Source organism: Empidonax traillii, unplaced genomic scaffold, assembly GCF_003031625.1.
Source record: "Empidonax traillii isolate 1590-97213 ecotype Southwest subspecies unplaced genomic scaffold, ASM303162v1 scaffold205:size1172791, whole genome shotgun sequence".
In the NCBI taxonomy this organism is placed as follows: Eukaryota; Metazoa; Chordata; class Aves; order Passeriformes; family Tyrannidae; genus Empidonax; species Empidonax traillii.
The window spans coordinates 605,047-620,897 of record NW_020955398.1 but is presented as its reverse complement, the minus strand read 5'-3'; the positions used below and the strand labels follow the sequence as shown (position 1 = coordinate 620,897).

The window sequence follows — 15,851 nt, the reverse complement described above, 5'->3', positions numbered from 1 at the left end:
CAAATAATAACTTCAGAGTATTTTTGAAAGAAAAGACTATACAGAGAGCAAGACTAGGTACTTATTCTCTAGTGCCCATGGTACTTGCCATGGCACTATGCAAATGCATAGTTTCAAAGTGATCCATCTGCCCTTTGTGCAAATAGATACCACATTAAAGGGAGGAAGATTATGTTTGTAATTGCTCAACATTTATCTTTTTCTTGAAACATTTATGGTTCATGAAACATTTATACCCTTTTATGCTAAGAAGCAAGTAGAAAATAAGTGATTGCATGAGGTCTTAGTTTTCTGAGACAGAAGTACATAGATGTGTTCAGTAAACTTGAAAATGAAGGAATAACTTATTAGCCTTCTTAGAGAGATGTGGACATCTTAGCATTCCCTCATATTCTTCTGTAGAAAGGTATGCCATGTTCTCTAAGAGATGAGCACAGTTGGAGTTTGTCATAAAATAGGTAAGAATAACTGCTTAATAAAGAAGGAATTAATGCTGGTGAAATTATTCACAGACAACAGCCAGTCCCTAATTCACCAGGGAACTTACTCCATGTTCATTCCCTCTATGTTAGCTTCTAGGGCATTACCTTTGAGCTGGAAAAAGTATATCCTGTGCATATAGGGCACAGTTAGTGGATCCACGATGGCTGAGTAACGTGATTTATGAATCCCCAGCCTATGTCAGGAACATGGTGGCGGAGTACGTTTGGACTAGCCTTTTAGTCCTGCCCTTTTTACCTTTTAATCCACCTGCCTGTGAACTGCTCATTTCCAGGATCCCTCAAGATGAAACCCTTTCCTTGGCTAAAAAGAAATCTTTCTAGATCCCAAAACCATCAGTTATGTGTTTCTTTTTATGCACTAATAGGTCATATTATCTTTTGTTGTGTTGTGGGCATGGCAAACCACCTGCTGAAGTGAAGGGAGGCTAGGGCCAAGCCAAGGCAGCTCTGATGACAAGCAATGTCTTGAAACCCAAGTCTGAGAGAACTTCACAGAATGAAGCTGCTCACTGAGTATAATGTACTTACATTCTGTGTAAGTGTAAGCTTAGAAGAGGTCAAGTGACTTGGTATTTGCTGGTTTCCAGCTAAGCATGAGCAATGGGATACTCCAAAGTGGGTGTAAAAGAAAAAAGAAAGGTTGTACAGTAATTTTATAAATGGGTTTTACAGGATCAGTTATGTTAAAAGGTGCTCAAGTTCCTTTTAAGGTTTTGATCCCCTTATTTTTGCACCTTCCCTAGAGCTATAAAGTAAAACTTTATTTTTTCAGCTTGTGAATCACCTTAGTGCAGACCCAGGTTGTTTTTCAGCTTCTCATTATCTTTTAATATTCACATGATCAAGTGAGCCACTTATTGCCTAATTGCTTTAATTTGCTACTGATAAACTGAAGTGATGGTAACTGACTTTGAAAATCTCTCTGAGCCATTCTTATGGAAGGCAGGGAATATCTCTATTAATAAACATTGCTTTCATTGACTGTAGTTCTTGGAACTTGTCTTGGAACATCTTTGTTTGAAAGAGCTTTTACAGAGAATAACAAAAATGAGAAACCTGCTTACTCACCCTGGAATGGTCTTTGTTCAAAGAGGCAAGTCTCTGGTAAAAGGGGATTGCACTCCTGCACGGTGCTCTCTCTGACAGCCCTGGCTGTTTCTTTTGAAAGCCCTTTGCCCTTGTTCATTGTGTGGCTGACCCTGCAGCATTCCTGTGTGCCTCTGCCCTTTGAAGAGTATTTTGAAATAAAACTGTTCACTGTGATACATTGAGTATTTTAATCTTTGGAAGTGTAACTTCCCTAGCTAGAAAAGAAAATATTACCCCGTCAAAATGTACTATTTTCTTACATAATTCAGATGAACTGCTCCATAAACAAGAATGTAGGGTCACATTTGCTTTAAACAGCTGTGTTGTCCCTTTGACATTGCTGGCAATTATTTTGCCTTCACTGGTGACTGGATTGCTTTTGGTAATGCAGTCATTTCAAAAGTGTTTCATTAATGTGGTTCAGTGCCTGGGGCAAAGGCTTGCTGGCACCTCTGCCCTCCCTTCTCCAGATCTGCTCTGCACAGTACAGGTTGATCACACATAGGTTGTGCCTCTGGTTTGGACACCAGGGCACACAGACTTTTCTGTGCACCTGCAGGTTTGACTTTGCCATGGACACTCCTGATGCCACCAAAATGTGGATTATGATACAGGCCTTCCCTTGCACAGGATTCCCTTGGTTGGCCAAGCTGTTCTCCAAGCTCTTTTTTTCTGTCTCAACTTGTGACTGCATTTTTAAAGGGAATCCTGAGCAGATAAGACAAAAGAAAAGGCCTTTTTAAAATAAAGACATACTTTCCATCATTAAAGGTTTTCCCTCTAAAATATTAAAAAAGGCTGCCTATAATCTTATGGTATTTTCTCAAAACTAATGACTTTCACCAAGAAACTTGGCTTATGCTGTCCTGTAGAGCAGCCAGAGGAGACGTAATATTTAGCAGATTTGACATTAGAGATCAGTAGGAATGTAAATAGAGTAGCCCTCCAAAAGACACTACAGCCAGAGCAATCATCCTGCAGCTTTAATAAATTTACTAACATCTGTTCTGGTGCTGTTTCTGCTGTACAGACCCACCATTAACCATAGAGATGAAAGGGCTTTAATTAAAGGAGCAGATTGACATGTTAAACTTTTATAACATCGTGCCATCTGGGTGGGTTATATTTGCAGTTCTCTCCATGGCTTCTTAGATTTAGGGTATATTTCAGCACCTCCCCTGTTGTTTTCGGGAAGATGCGTTGACCCCCAAGAGCTCTTGGGTTCTTAAGGCAAGGTGTCAGGCTCAAAGTATGTGTAACAAGATGTGTGTTGCAGCATCTCACTTCTGAGCTGCATAATTTTTCTTTTATGGTTTTGGTTTTGCTATTAGGTCTCGTTTACTAACACACCAGTACCTAGTGCTAGCCACAACTGCTGCTGTAGATTTCAGGTAATAAAAGGCACAGAAAAATTACTTATTTAGCATAACTAAACCTCAGTCAGTAGATAGCAGTGTGGGCCAGGGATTAATAAACATTTGAGATGTACCTTAACCAAGGCCACAATGCTGATGCTGTGTTGGCCGCCTGCTCCCATTCCTCAGGGTGGAAGAACTGTGTGGCTGGTCGAGGAGAGTGAATTTTAATTGGCAGTGTAGTATGGGAGGCTTTGCAGGAGCAGAGGACTCTCCACTAGCACAGCCACTACTGGTGAGGCTTTCAGATAGACCAGAATTGCCAGGGCATAGAAATCAGTGAAAAAACCCACACTGTTTGTCTATTCATTCCCTGCTAGCAGTGGGTTCATTCAGAATAGTGAGCTCAAGACAAGATTGCTCATAATTTAGATGAAAATTGATAAGGAAAATTTTGCAGTGCTTTAGATGCCTAATGTGCTGAGGGTATTCAACTTACACTAGTTATTTGTCATCCCCTCTACTTGTAATAGATTAGAGCAGGGTATTTAATATGATGAGATGCGGTTATAAATAAAAGGCTTTTATAGGTTCAGAGAAAATCTTTATACAGTTTAATTGTGTAGACAGGTTCAATTCCCAGGAAGGCGAAGAGGGAAATCAATTGATAATTTTAATCCAGAATCAGTTTCCTTTAAGCTTTTGAAACGTGCTGATCCAACTTTTTCGCTCAGCCATCGGTTTCTGCTGAAGTAGCAGGTGCATTGTCTTTGGTCTCTTATTTCCATTGGGCTCTCCCTTATACAAAGCTGAAGTAGCTGGTGAACAGATGAAGCCTTTTGGGAGTTGGTATTGCTATACTGATATTGATGTATTTGAGCTAAATACTTACCTGTCTGCCAACATTTGTCTCTGAGCGAGACCATCTTCTTTCTGCTGCAAAAAAATGAGCTGATGCTAAAAGGTGCTGTTGCAAAGTGCTGCCTGCTTCCTGCCTTTTCAACTGCAGAAACCCAAAGGAAAGGATTTGTCAGGACTTGAAGAAATCTAAATGCCTGAAAAGATCTGACGAACTGCACGGGAGGCTCTGGATAAAATCCAGTAGCCTGAGTAGACTTTAGACTCCTTCTCTCCCTGATAATGACACTTGGAAAAATTAATAACTTTTACTTCAGTTTTTCGTAACGCGTTTTTTGAGAATACAAGGACTAGGAAAAGGCTGTCTTTGACCAGCTAGGCCCCTTTTACCCAAGAAGTAGCAAGTTTCCTGCAAATGCCTATGACTTGCACTATTTTTCATCTCTGTTTTTGTGTAATCGCTGTAACCATAAAAATTTGTTGAGCCGTTTCAGTTTGTTTGACGGAAGGATGTCAGTTAAGTGTGTTTGGAAATCCTGACGATGCTAGATTGTAGCTCATCTAGTACCTGGAAGGACACTGGGGTTTTTAAGTGCTGTTAGTCTGGCTGTAATGCCATGCCTGTGTACACATTTTATCTGGATAGGCTATAAAAAGAAAGCAATATGAGCATCAAATGAAGAAGTCATGTGCTACCAGATGTAGGTATAAAGCTAAGGAAAGGGGAAGAAGAATAGACAAAATAACGGAAATTTATTCTTTGATAATGAATGCACATCTGCAGTTTGGAACATGCTGCATTTGTAGTATTAATGAGAAATTCCTGTATGCTTTTGAAGTATTCTTACTCCACTTGAAATTATTGAAAGGATTTTTGCAGGACATGACATACCCTATGTGTTATACTGTGTCTGAAGGTTGCCCCTTGCTGTATAGCTCTACTAGTTGGAAACATTTTGATTACTTGTCCTTCAGTAAATAGTACTGGCTGCTTCCAAATGTTATTAAATGGTTATGTCTCCTGGTGTGATAGTGTACAGTATATAGATACATACAGAGAACCTGAGCGAAGGCTTTGTGGGTGCTTGTACTTGGGGCTTGGCTGTGTATATGTGTCTCACCTGGGGAGAATGATCCTCCCTTACAGAGTTGGGGCTTATTTTGCTTAGTTCCTCAAAGTTCTCAATGTGCTTGTAACAGACACAGATGCACAAGGATATAGCGGGCTTCAGGGTGTTTAACTTCATGGTGCTCTGTAAGGATTACATGTTTGTAAAGGGAAAAGCAATTGTGCTTTATCTCCTTTGAAAAGTGTGCAGTTGAGGGAAGTACAGGAAAAGGTTATCTAAACAGTGTAAGATCATGCCGAGCTTGGGATTGTATTGGATTGGTTCAGGGGTGGTGATGGCAGTATAAAAAGTCACATTCCTGTTTCCCAAAGGAGAAGGAGAAGCTGCACCTTGTGTTCCCGTCCACAGGTGTCAGGGTTGCAGTGAACCTGCTGCACAGGTCAGGGAAGCACAGCACGAGGGAAGGCTCTAATGAGCCCTGTCAAAGTAAAAAGCCCATAAATATCACTGGAGCTGTGAATCTATCCCCAAGCCTCTGGGTGTAAAATAGATCCTTCATGGAGTGCTGGCAGCAAGCCTGGATGTTTTCTGACAGGGCTGTGCTCTCAGCACTGTTTGATCCCGCTCTTTGGAAGATGCTCATAACTTCTTTCTTCTCTAGCCTGGACTAACGAAGAAATAAGGAGTTTTTTAGTAGCTGCTAAAAGCTATGCAGTGTGACAGCTTAGCTCCAACAGCCAGCAAAAATGGGCCATTCGGGTAGAAGGCTCTTTGGAGTGGTAAATTCCAGGATTCCTCAGAGATGCCCACTCTATACTGCAGAAGAGCAAGCAAAATTGGAATTAAAATCAGGGCTATCCCCCAACAGAGCAGGAGATGTCTGCTGAGGACACCTCTGCCCTGGGCTTAGTTAATGATGGAATGTGTAGTGGCAACAGCTAGGGATCAAGTAACACTACATTTCTGCTGCTGGAGCTGTCTCTCTCAAGTGTTTTTTAGATATTTCACTGTTGCGTCATTTAATACTCAGCTCTGGGGTCCCCACAGGAAGGACGATGACCTGTTGGAGCAAGTCCAGAGTAGGACCATTGAGTTGATCAGAGGGATGGAGCACCTCTCCTACAAGTAAAAGTTGAGTGAATTGGGTTTGTTCACCTTGAAAAAGAGAAGGCTTCAGGGTGACCAAATTGTGGCCTTCCCATACTTGAGGGGAGCCTACAAGAAAAAAGGAAAGAGACTATCCACAGGAGTGTGTAGTGACAGGACAAAGGGGGATAGATTCAAACTGAAAGAGGGTAGGTTTAGATTAGATAACAGGAGATATACTGGAGTACCCATCCTGTCTCATGAGCACTCCTTGACTCAAAGTTTACATGATTGTGTAATAAAGTTTTGAATCCACATCTGAGCTTTCTGAATTCCCCATTTAATTAATAGGTTTTTATTTATTCCTCTTTTTTTGTAAACCAAGGAAATAACAGCTGGTGTTATGTCAAGTAGACAGATGCATCACACAAACACCATACTTTCCCAGCATCAAAACTGAAAGGGAGATAATGTCTGAAGGGCAGTTTGTATATACATCTGTGTTTATGAACCTGTTCCTTTCCAGTGTAACAAATAGATGTAAGAGGAAGACAGAAAAGATGTTGTCCTTACACAGTACAGCAGCACCATACTTTTTGTTCTTATGTTTTCTTCCAGACCTGCTATAATATTTCTCATATCTCTCATTCTCCTTAGGAGTAAGCTCCTTGGAAAGTAACATATTTTGACAATTTCTTCTTGTAGCCTAGCTCTTGGAGAGAGTTTCTTAAGCTGCAAGGTGGAACAGCAGCCAAAAAATGCAGCTGGGTAAGTTATATCGTGTGCAGCTGAGAGCCCCTTCCATGGTACAGCTGACAGAAGCTTCCATGAGAAGATCTCGGCATGTCATATCAGAGTTATTTTGGCATCCCTGAGGGCTATGTGAATATAATCAATTCAAACCCCAAATGCATAAACATGCAGACAAGGACTCATTTCTTACATATCAGCTGAACTGGATTTGGACTGCAGTGAAGTTGGAAGGAAATGGAGGAAAGCACTCTGGAAGATTTATTCCTGCTAAAATATGCAAAACCAGATGCTGCATCTGTATCTCATAGGAAATAATTTCTGTGCCTCATTCTCATTTCTGGGGTTGCAATGTCCTCTTTGCAGATACAGTTGTGCATGTGACTGACTTTTCACCTGTCCATGAAATGTGTATAGCAATTTTATCCAGCAGAGTAACTGAAAGAACAGTTCAGCTTCTCATTGGAATGTCTAATAATGCTCATCATTGTAATGCTGCTTTTAGTAATTTTGAGGAACAAGTTGACAGCTTCACTTTCAATGGAGATTATTTTGCTGACAGTAAGAGACTTGTTGATAATGTGGAGGGCAGATCCAAATCTGGACATCCCCATGTTTTTCTAGGAGCTTTTAACAAAGAACCCAGTGTCCTTGTCACACTAAATTCTCTAAGCATTGCAGATTAATAGGTACTTCAAAGATTCCCCTCACAGTGTTCTGTGAGTATCTACACTGCTTAGCTGTCTTCCTTCATGCCTCATTCTTTAATATAGATGTGATTGTGTTATTAAACATATGTCATAAAACACAGGGGATACACTTGACAGTTAAATTTATGTTAGCATATAATCCTTAATTCACATTTCTGTGTGTTGCTGTCATTTTGTATGGGTGTAGCCCAACTGGCACCTCTGAGAATATTCCTGCCTTAACCTACTAAAACTAAAGGGAAGAAGAGGCTCAAATTCCATTTAAGCATGCACTGTGGAAAAAAAAAATTGTTTTCTGAAATCACATGAAGGATTAAAAATGATCCCAGTAACTCACTCTTTCTCCTTTTGCAGGTGGGCAAATTGAGGCATCATAGCAATTAGAAGTAATAACTTCTAAATGTGTACTGGAAGCAATGATTTATCTGAGTGGTGATCACATGCATTCATTCTGCACCTTTCAGCTCTGGGCAGAGCAAGTGGACCCAGGGACTCTGCAGGCACAGCTTTTCCCTGGGTTTCTTCAGTGCTCTCCCAAGCCCAGCTGATTCACCTAGGTATGGTAACAGAGAGGATTCAGGCTAACCCTGATTTGTAAGGAGGAATCCTGCAGCACAAAGCTCTGGAGGTTTTGTCTCAGTTAAAAAATGACCACAGTTTTCCAGGGCATTCTTGGGCCTGGGACTTGGCAGTCATTCTTGCACATATGCTTTTGACCAAAACAGCCTGGCTGGCTCCCAGTCAAATTCATCTTGTAGTCTCTCCCACTATTATATGGGACCACCAACCTCTGAGGGATTTAGGTGGATGTTCAGGAGGAATTTTCTCAAGAGGACAGAGAGGTTTAACCTCAGCAATTCAAATGACAAATGATGCATACTTGCTGTGATGTGGTTCAGCTGTCTGTAGGGTGTGGCAGTAGCAAGCTCATTGTGAGTTCAGTAGTGAACTCTAAATCTTGGCAGCTGTGGTCCAGTATTTCCACTCTTCTTTCCCTGAATACTGTCAGCCAACATCTGACTCTCAATTTTGAGAGTGGCTGACTGTTGACATCACTGACAGCATTGGCTCACTGCTAAACAGGAGAGGTGAATTAGTCTCCAAAAACACTGAAAATTTCTCAACACCTTCTTCACCTCCATCTTACCAGCACAGCTGGGCCCCACACTTTGGGAACAACAATCCAGGTTGGCACAAACACAGACCCACAGTGTCAGTGGAGGAAGAGTTGGTGTGTAAACTGTTACAGGAGCTTCACCCCTACACATTGATGGGCCCTGGCAATATCCATCCAAGGGTGTCAAGAGAGCTGGATGATGATGTTGTGAGGCGGCTGTCTTAGGGAAATCGTGGAGATCAGGGAACATCCAAGAAGGCTAGAAAAAGGCTAATGTTACCCCCATCTACAAGAAGCGCTTAGAGGAAATCCCAAGAAATTACAGCTCTGTTGGTAATTCCCAGTAATTTCTCAGTTCCTGAGAAAGTTGCAGAATGAACCCTCCTGGGGGCTATCACAAGAAAAATGAAGCATGTGACTGGGAAAAGCCAGCATGGATTCAACAAAGGCAAATCATGCTTGAGAAACCTGATCACCTTCTATGGAAAAGTAACTTGTTTGGTCCGAGTGGGGTGAGAGGTGCACAGTGTCTACCTGGATTTCTCCAGGGCTTTGGATAGTGTTTCCCACAGCCTTCTCCTGGACAAAGGGAGGTGTTACGGTCTAGACAAGTGATTGATGTGGTGGGTGGGAGCTGTCTGGCAGGCAGCACCTCGAGGGTGCTGGGAAGTAGTTTCTTTTCAGACCTGTCACAAGTGGGCTCCCCTTGGGATTGATATTGGGCCCAGTGCTGTTTAGTATCTACACAAGTGATCTGGATGATGGGACCAAGTGCTCCCTGATGAAGTTTGCCAGCGATTCCGAACTAAGGGAAGAAGTGGACACTTCACTTCAGAAGGGAGAGCCACCCTTCAGGAAGACCTGGATAGTCTGGAAGAGCAGGCTAACAAGAACCTTATGAAGTTCAACAATGACAAGTGTAAGGTCTTGCACTTTGGAAAACATAATCTGGGATTGCAGGCTGTGATGTGTCTAGCTGCGGAGCAGATCTGTGGAAAGGGACCTGGGGGGTCCTAATGGACAACAAGCTCGGTACAAGCAAACACTGCACTGCTTTGGCAAAGGGAGCCAACAGGATGGTGGGATGCACCAACAAGGGCATCAGAGATAAAGAATCGTTATCCTATTCTACTCAGTGCTTGTCAGGACACACCTGGAATAATGTGTTCAGTTTTTGTCTCTGCTATACAAAAAAAGATGTAGACAGGCTGGAAGGTGTCCAGAGAAGGGCCAGAAAAATGATCAAAGGACTGGGAAGCCTGCCATATGAGGAAAGGCTGAGAGAACTGGGTTTGTTCAGCCTTGAGAAAAGGAGGCTTAGGCAAGGCCTTATATCACCACTTTCCAGTATTTAAAGGGTGGCTACAAAAATGGAGACTCCCTTTTTATAAGGAGTCGCATGGAAAAGGTGAGGGGTAATGGTCACAGGTTACTCCTGGGAAGATTCCAATTTCTGTGATCACTCTATGAACCCAGTAGAGGAGATAGAGGAGAAGCAGATGCAGAAAGCAGGCTGCTCAGACCTGGGGGATGGGTGATGTCTGTAGCTCTGTCATTGTCTTTCTGACTGTGCTGAATTGTGAATTATTGAGAAAAGCAGTGCTGAATGTGATAAGAGCTTGACATGACTGCAAGAGTCTGTGACCCAGGGCTGCCTTCATATTAACAGCAGTGTTCTGTTGATTCCAGTAAGGGAAGGAGCTGCTGTGTAGCATTGGAATATGATGTATTAGGAGGGGAATATTCCACTCCTGTGGTGACTTCACTGGGTGCAGCTGCTCCTCAAATGCGTTTTGAAGAAGCTTCTTGTTAGGATCAGCTCATGGGAAGTAACAGATGGTGAAGTGAGACTAAATTAGTGAGAACTTTGTGCTCCGTTAATGCTCTTTCTCTCTATAAATAATAGCTAGGGAGTGGAGCAGTAATGAAGATGCTGTTATATTTGTGGCTACCTCTGCTGCTGTGTAGATTTTACAGGATGCCTTGCAGCATGTTTTGTCAGCAATAGAAAGGAGCAGAAGGAATTTGCCAGCCCTTTCATAAGGGCAAAAATATTGCAGTTCTCCTGAAATACAAATAAAATCAAAGTAATTCTCAAAGATGTATGAGGGGAAGCAAAAATGTGGGAGACAAGTTTACACGAACAACCAGTCTTTCTGATTTCAGCATCTTCCCACAAAAATCAGCAAAACAAAAACCAGCGTCTCTCCTCTGATATTCTCAGTAACTTTCCAGCTTTACTTCCATCCTAAAATTTTCCTTTAAAGTATATGTATCTATAGATTTCTTTTTGTCTCTGTGTTTGTATACGTAAATATTTATGTATGTACAGTACTACTTTATCCTGGAGAGCTACTTTGCTCAGTTGAAGAAATAATTTTCTTGCAAATTTACCCTGACTTAGAATGTCATTAAGTATAGTCACTAAGTCATGTACTGACTTGGTGTAGCGTCTAAAGTCATAGGTGGCATCTGCTCATTTGTGTGTATTATATGATAAAATCTGGATTTTTAGATGCTTTTACTGAGTAATGTCTACTGGTGGGAGTAAGGCTTAACTCTCTGTGCTTCAGACATCCTGGCTCGCTGTCAGGCATCCTTCATAACTGAAGCAACTAGCAGGAGAATCACTGTGACTTTGAGAAGGCCACAAGTGGCTGCTGCCAGCCATCATCTGCATCTTCACATTTCTTTGTGTGCCCCAGTGTGAATGTGTCTGAGTCTGGTGTCCACTGACTGGAAGTCTCCCACCTAAATCTGCATCTGGCCTCCCAGCTTGGATATTGGCAGCAGTGCTGGCATCTTTGTCTTAAATGACATTTTTTGCAACTTTGGTCTTCAGTAGTTGTTTTCAGGCCACAGTAATGAATAGCTTTGCAAAAAATCATTTCTCCTGAGAGTTTCTTTTTCTGGACTTGTCAGTCTGTGCCATAAACCTTCATATGCAGCATCCTTATGGTCCATTTTGTACACTTTTCTGCAGACCTTATTAACAGCACTGTTAATAAGATGAACAGAGTTTTCTGTTCATCATCCTCTTGAGGTGTTAGGATGAAATCCTGCTCTGTTTCCCATACTAGCATTAAATCCACAGTGGAAGCAGGTGTTCATATTATTAAAAAACAAACAACACAAAGCCGAAAAACCCAACAACGTGAAACTTTGATTTGCAGCGAGACATACGGATCTCTGAACAGCTCAGAGACTAAAGAGATATACTTCCTCCAGGGATCTTTTATCATAAAAGCAGCTTAAGTGACTCACTCTTTCCCTGAGGATATTCTTAAAACAACTCCACTCAGCTTGTCTTTTAGTGGTCAGAAAGAGGATTTATCTTGTGCTGTCACTCAAAAAAAAAAAAAAAAGAAAAAAAAGAAAAATCTTTTGAAGAAAGTCAATGGCCATATTTCCAGGAGGGTCCAGGCTGTATTAAAGGTCTCTACAGCTCACTAACACATGGGCTAGCTGGCACTATCTTCACTCAAGCAAGTGCTTCAGTGAAAAATTCAGCGCTATTTTTAGTTCTCTTACAACAAACTGCTTGATTGTAAGGCCTGGGGAACTGTGACACTGTGATCGTGAGGGGTCTGCTGGAAAAGGCAGAAGGACGAGACACGGCAGCGTGGGAGCTACGCCAAGGACTCCGGCTGATGCAGAGAAGCACACATCGCAAGCAGGTATTTTAAATCATCTCTTAAGCCTTGGTCTGCCCACGAAATGGATCTGCTGGTCAGAGCCAGGGCACGAAAGCGTTAGCTGGCTGGCTCTATCTGCTCCTGCCCTTAAAGATTTCATTCCATAAATTCCTGTCCTGACAGTCAGCTTTTAAATCGTCTCTCCTCGTTTCCTAGCCTTTTCTGGGATTTTACAGGATCTTTAAGGCAAGTTGGCAAATGGGAGTAGCGAAACAGAGATAAGTTTTCCCGAGCGAAGGCATTCTGCTCGGCATTGCCGGGGTGAGTAGCTGTAACAAGTCCTCAGTGCATGACCCAGCCCAGGGTAGCGCCCGGCCGGGGGTCGGGCGGAGCGGGCGGAAGGCCGAGGCTGTGTCCGAGTGCGGGCGGCCCCGCCCGGCCCCGCCGCCGCGGCCCCCCGGCCCTGCCGACCCCGCCGCTCTCCGCAGCTCGGTCCGAGGCGCGGGGAGCCGGTCCCGGGAGGGACCTGCGCTTCCCCCGCTACCCCACCCCGGGCGCGGTGGTCGCCATTCCTGGGCGGTGGAGTCACGGGCGGGACAGCGGCCAGCGGGGCGAGCCGGGCGCGCCGGGCTCCGGCTCCTCCTGCGGCTCCCCCGGGCCGTCCCGGCGGCGCGGGCTCCGCCGCCGGCCTGCGCCGGTCCCGGTGCCAGGTGAGCTTGGGGAGGAGGCTCTGGAGCGTTCGCTTCCCGCAGGGACGGCAGCGCGTGCGGTGCCGCCGGGAGGACGAGCAGGCGGATCTCGGGCAGCATCCCGCCCGCCTCCCGGCCGGTTCAAAGCTGTATCACAGCCTCTTTGCGGCGTGCTTTGTTGGAGGGACGAGAGATCCCGGCCTGCTGGGGGCACGGGACCTCCCCGCGTTCGCAGGGTGCTGGAGCACCGGCTGGGCTGGGGCAAGGAAAGTTGCGCGTGTGTGCAGCGCCCTGGGGAGCAGGGCAGTGCTTTGCTGTCTTGCGTTTGCTCTCTGTTGTTTTAACGCTTGCGAATTTCTTGCTTCAGCGTCAGACTCAGACTTCGGAGTGAGCCTTGATGCAGTTTAGCTGCACTGCTGTGTTTTAAATTAACTACTTGTGTTTACCCTTAGTGATACTATTATCTTTAAATAGCATGACATGCTGCCTCCCTTGAGTTATTTGGTAGAGAATACAAGGAAGGGGAACTGCTGAATTCCCATGGACTCTGGGCTTGAAGGTCCTGCCCAGCTTCCAGCAAGCTGAGCTGCTGCAGCCTCCTCAGTATACTACAAATGGGTATTACCAAACTGCTGTTTGCTGCTGTCTGTGGTGGTGGTCTCTGCCTCAGCTGTCCTTAAGGTGCATTTGAGAAGACGAGTGAAGTGGTAGTTTCATAATGAGGGTTTCCACGTGCTCCTGCTGGATGCATGCATTTGTCCATTAACAGTGCAGATGGTTCAAGCAGAGTCGCTATAGCATATTTTGGCTTGTGTTTGCATGAACTGAGTTCACATAACTAGCTGATAGTCAGTCACGTTCATGTGAGACGAGATAGTTATGTTTTGAGGCTTGTTTAAAAAATAATCAAATACCATCTTTTGTTCTCATTGATTCTGGCCAGTCTGGATTTTTATTCTCCAGGAATAACCTTCAACACTTGGATTGCTGAGTTTCCATTTTCTGCACTAATTACTAAGATTAAGATGAATTAGTTGAGTTTTCTTCTTGGAAAATGTAGAACTGGATGGGATTTTATTAAAACTTCAATGACAAATGTTTTAAAGCTATGGCAAATAGCACGTCTCTGGGAGATGCTGTACATGTCAAGTGTAGATGAAAGCTGTGTCTCTGCTTATGGTGATTAAATGCACAAATTTTACTAAACTGCTGGAAAGGTTGACCGGATGTTTCTTAATCAGTGTTACATCTTCCCATCCAATTCAACCTGAGCATTTCATGGACAGGTACCACACAAGCCATTTTAAGAAATACTCATTAGTATGTTATAGAACTGTATTTGTGTTTGCACAGAGGATACTTGTGCACATTACAGTCTCGATACCTTTCAGGTAAAGCAGTACAGGTCACAGCTGGTATGTGCTGGAATTAACCTGGCACAGAAGACAGTCTGTGTGACTAATTGCATAATTTCATTTTTATATTCTTGTACCTACCTCTGTATTGGAAAGACAGGTGGCCCTCAAAGCAAAAGACAAACTCCATTATCTCTGAGATTCTAGTAGTAGGATCTGTGAGTAGTTGAGGTCTTCTCAACTACCTATGGATGTTGTTCACTACTCTGCTTGAAGACAGCTCAAAATAGGTAGCATTTGAGCTGAGTTTTGGTAGTATGAACATGAGAAGGAAGAGGAAGGTAGTTGTAAAGCTCCTGAGAACTGTTATGAAGTGAGCGTGTGTTTACACAATATTTGGGTATAAAATGCCTTTTTTTCTTCCCCCAGACCCTTAAGCCTTTTAATTTGGTCAGTGGGTGAGATGCTGTGCTGGTCACCTGTCATGGCTTGAGCACAGTTGGAGAAGGTGGTACTGCAGCATATGTTGTAGCCCCCCAGTTCTGGAGCTGCTCATGGATATTGTAGAGCTCCTTTCCTCTGCTCTGCAGTATGACCTGCTGCTGCCTCTGGCCTTCACTCTCCTAAATGGGGTTATGCTTGTACTTTAGTGTCTGTGCAGGCTCTGACACGGGGCAGGAACCTCATTTGAAGGAGGTGAAGTATCTTTCTGTCTTTTATTGTTCCAGTCGGGAAGTGATGGATTGCACATAAGCAGTGCACCTGATATCTCTTGTGGGCTATAAATCCAACCAGTGCAGCTCAAAATCAAACTGTGAAGTCCAGACTGACATTGTCACTTAAATGTCCATTCAAAGAAGTACTGATTGTGAACTGCTGGTGAAAATGAGCAGTTGTCACATACATTCTCATGTCCCATACATCAGTTATGTAGTCTGTTTTAAAACTGCTTTCTGGGTTTTTTTTTTTTATGGTTTTCTTTTCCCTGATCTTCATTAGCTAATTCAAGTAAAATTGGCTTATTAATTAAACTTCATTTTCTAATGAATCCAGCTCATCCTTCTTAAGCCAAGTCTGATACAAAACCAAACTCATTCTAATCATTAAATTAAGTCATTGACTTTTCTGTCTGCGAATGTCAGATGGTAGCAGATTACTGAAGTACTTAACTTGAACATTATCCATAGACTACAGCTCTCTCTTCTTCCAGGACATAGTTATGAAGCACATTAATACAGTGCATGTAAAAAGTTGCAAGTTCTCGGCATTCATTCCTGCTGTCAGGGCAGCATTTATAGCCTGTTCTTGGAAACAGATTTTTGTGAATAATGTGGTTTTTGATTTAATGATGAAAGTGAGTGTCCGACGTTGAAAACAACCAGGAACATATTGGGGTCATTAAGGTTGTCGCAAGAGCTGCTCTGTCTGTGATGTTTCTCAGAACCTTCCCCTTTTCCAGGCTTGCAGGTAGATTCTGAACTCCTTATGAAAACCTGACCCCAGCTGTGGCAATGGCATTCCTGAAAACATGGCATGACTTTTACGGTCAGTGAAAGATCATTGTATTTTTCAGGCTCTCAGAGATTTAACTGCCTGCTGGTTGGATCCCAGAGTGCTGGGGATGAAACTGGGGG

At 43.3% G+C, this 15,851-nt stretch overlaps 1 protein-coding gene across 3 annotated transcripts in view; it reads left to right on the top strand.

The window, feature by feature from the left end:
- Window positions 1-15,851, top strand: part of ARHGAP24 (Rho GTPase activating protein 24) — a 170,795-nt gene that overhangs the window by 76,298 nt on the left and 78,646 nt on the right. The window contains exon 1 of one of the 3 annotated variants that reach the window (XM_027887223.1): window positions 12,048-12,215. The exons of 1 other annotated variant lie outside the window; for it this stretch is intronic. The gene's annotated coding sequence lies outside the window, so the exon portion shown is untranslated. Of the gene's footprint in view, window positions 1-12,047; window positions 12,216-12,471; window positions 12,495-15,851 lie in introns of those variants that run through there. One more of the 3 variants, XM_027887225.1, reaches the window with a different exon arrangement.